Source organism: Silene latifolia, chromosome Y (genome assembly GCF_048544455.1).
Source record: "Silene latifolia isolate original U9 population chromosome Y, ASM4854445v1, whole genome shotgun sequence".
In the NCBI taxonomy this organism is placed as follows: domain Eukaryota; kingdom Viridiplantae; phylum Streptophyta; class Magnoliopsida; order Caryophyllales; family Caryophyllaceae; genus Silene; species Silene latifolia.
In genome coordinates this window covers 140,968,074-140,971,181 of record NC_133538.1, presented here as the reverse complement: position 1 = coordinate 140,971,181, position 3,108 = coordinate 140,968,074, and the positions used below count along the sequence as shown (strand labels likewise).

The 3,108-nt window shown below is 44.1% G+C and overlaps 1 non-coding gene across 1 annotated transcript; it reads left to right on the top strand.

The window, feature by feature from the left end:
• The first annotated feature begins 1,303 nt into the window (after positions 1–1,303).
• LOC141636306 (small nucleolar RNA R71) lies at positions 1,304–1,410 on the top strand. The gene has a single exon (XR_012540927.1). It is a non-coding gene; the product is annotated as a small nucleolar RNA R71 (small nucleolar RNA).
• The last annotated feature ends 1,698 nt before the right edge of the window (positions 1,411–3,108 follow it).

The window sequence follows — 3,108 nt, the reverse complement described above, 5'->3', positions numbered from 1 at the left end:
GAAAGATACCTGTTCCTTTGTCGGCACTAGTCTCTCCGGATATGGGGCTGTAAGAAGTACCTTAGCCCTCTCCTCTAAGTTGCGCGTGCCGGTATCCGTGGACTTAGGCTGAAAGTCCACCACCTTCTCCTTATTGAAGCTTGAACCCTCCTCAGACCGTCTCAAATGTGAGCCATTAACCGTCATCGGATCGAACTTGAGACCGGGACGGACCCATCAAAGACTCGGGTCTTTCCCAATACTTTCGGAGTTGTCGAACCCCGGAACAAATGGTCTCTCAAATTATCGGGCATTGAAGGACGAAATTTCTCAATATCAGCGGGTCTCGGTCGATCGACCACCTTGCTCGGTCGATCGGCGAGATGTACGATTCCTAGCTCTGTAACCGCATATCGGTCGATCGACCAAGTATATCGATCGATCGGACCGATATACCTGGTAGACGCCTTTTTCTTTTAATTATTCGTTACAGCTTTGTTTTGACTCAGTTCCGCCTCATTCTTTTCAGGGGCATCCTCGACCAATGCAGGCCCCTCCAGGGTAGACCCACTCCTCAAAGTAATGGCATTTAGGGTCTCTTTCTGGTCAGTTTGAGTCGGTAAGTGTCCGGGAGCTCGAGTGGTACTCTTACTAGCCAACTGAGCGATTTTGCTCTCTAGTAGCTTCATCCCGGCCTCTCTAGCTTGGGACTCCTTCAGCAGCAAGTTCTTAAACTCAGTAAAATCAGAATTCTAGGATTGTTGCTGCTGTGGCACATAGGGAGGTTTTTGATATTGTTGTTGCTTATGATGAGGGGGCACATAAGCTTGCTGCTGCTGCTGTTGTGGGGGTTGAGTCGGATTTAGAACATTCTGGCTACTCCACCTCAAGTTGGGGTGGACATTCGGCTCATAGTACGTGCTTGTCTGCCTATAGTGTTGAAAGGCAGCACAAGACTCGAAAGGACTGGGACAATTCTCTGAGAAATGTCCCTCAGCTCCACATCTTCTACAGATGAAAGGACCGTCTGAAACAGCATTTACTTGGTACATCCCACCTTTAGAAGCTCCTCCTAATTCATATTTGTCAAACCTTGCAGTGAGGGCTTCTAGTGCGAGAACAGAGGAAGATTCAAAGCGGCTCTCCTCGGTTTCCTCTCGAATTCCCATATTCGGCCTTATGAGTGGCCAGATCATCGATGATCTTCCACCCCTTGGTCTCTCCCATGTTCTCAGCAAATCGGCCATTGGCTGCAGCATCCAATATGGCCCTCTGATCGTCATACAATCCATTATAGAACTGATTGCACAAGCTCCGATTTTCGAACCCATGGTGCGGTATGGTTCGCACCAGTTTCTTGAAACGGACCCATGCTTCATGGAAGTTCTCATCTGGCCCTTGTTTAAAGCTCGTGATCTGAGCTCTAATGGCATTCGTCTTCGAGGCAGAGAAGTACTTTTTGTAGAATGCCAGGGCTAAGGAATTCCAGTCAGTGATCCCATGTGCGGCTCGGTCCAGATCTCTATACCACTCTCTTGCAGCATCACGAAGAGAGAAAATGAACATGGTCTCCTTGATCTGATCTTGGGTCACACCGGCTAGCGGGGGTATAGAGCAACAATAATCAATAAAAATCTCCATGTGCTTGGCTGCATCTTCATTTGCAGCTCCCCCGAACTGGTTTCTCTCAACCAGGTTAATGTAGGAAGGCTTTGGCTCGAATTTTCTCGCCTCCCCAGGTAGTTCGAATCCTTTGTAGAGATTCGCAGCTGTAGGTTCTGAGTGACTAGCAATGGTTGCTTCTTCAGCCATGACTAGGATTTCGGAGAAGTAACTGTCTCAAGAAGAAGAGAGGAGAGATGTAGGTGGATCTCCTTTGAACAGAGCGTTCTTGTAGTAGCTTGACAGAGTACTCAGCTCTTCCTCTGTCGGTAATACCCTTTGTGATCGTCTCAACTCGCGCAAGGATTTCTCGATCTCAGGATTTAATGGTACTAGTTCACCACCCTGTGACCTGCGCATAAGAAGAAACTACAAAAAGAATATAAGAAAAGTTTAAGGAACGGATGTCCCTTAAACTAAGAAAGACTAAAAATAAAACAACTAAAAATTAGAACTATTGCCTCCCCGGCAACGGCGCCAAAATTTGATACCCGTCGTTGTGAGTACCAAAAATAAGATTTATAATTTCCTATTAAGACTAACCTAGGCTAGTGGTAACAGGGTCGAACCACAAGGAGGCAGACGTAATTTCTAGCTGTCTAATTCTAGTCTAAGGTAACGAGTGTATGGGTTGAGTTGAATTGGTCTATAGCTAAGAATAAATAAAGATAATAAACTAAAAAGACGGATTAAACAGATAAAGAAGGGGTACTAGGATGGTCGGTTCATTACAGCTTCGACGGCAGCATACTAAGTCGGTCTGAATCAAACACAAGTGAGGCGGGAAAACAAGAGGTCCTCTCGGTCTACTCTTAACAGATAGCATCTTTCGATCTCACTATAAGTCCCTAATATCACCAATAGTGACTCTCGTCCTGAAAAGTGACTAACGGTCTAAACTATACCTATCTTTCGATCTCAGCACAGTTTAGTCATTTTAATTGGTGGTCTAACAACTGTCCCTATCTTTCGATCTAATGGGTCAGTTATAAATTAAGCATCTAACTGGTCGCATGCATTCGATTCGTTAAATACAACATTAAAATCAATTAAAACGAAAGGTAACCTCACGTGGTTAGTCGATCGACCAGGTATGGCGGTCGATCGACTGACATGCGAATTCTGTCCAAAACAATACTACGCCGCCTACGCTATAATTCGCCTACATCCTAGCATAATTGATTTAGCTACTCATACTAACGTTGATAACAACAATGAAATTAACGAAATAGACAGAAGGTTTCTTGCTTAAAACGAATGAACAAACAATTAACAATAAAGATAATACGGTTTCGGGAGACTAACTAACAATTCCTATACTAACAATGCAATAAAGATGAACTGAAAATAGAGCAAGTGAATACCGAAATTGCAGAAAGATCATAACGGAATGATTGAAATCACAACGAAAATCCAATGCGAAATAGTTTCCCAAACCCTAATTATTTCTAAAGAATTGTATGTAAA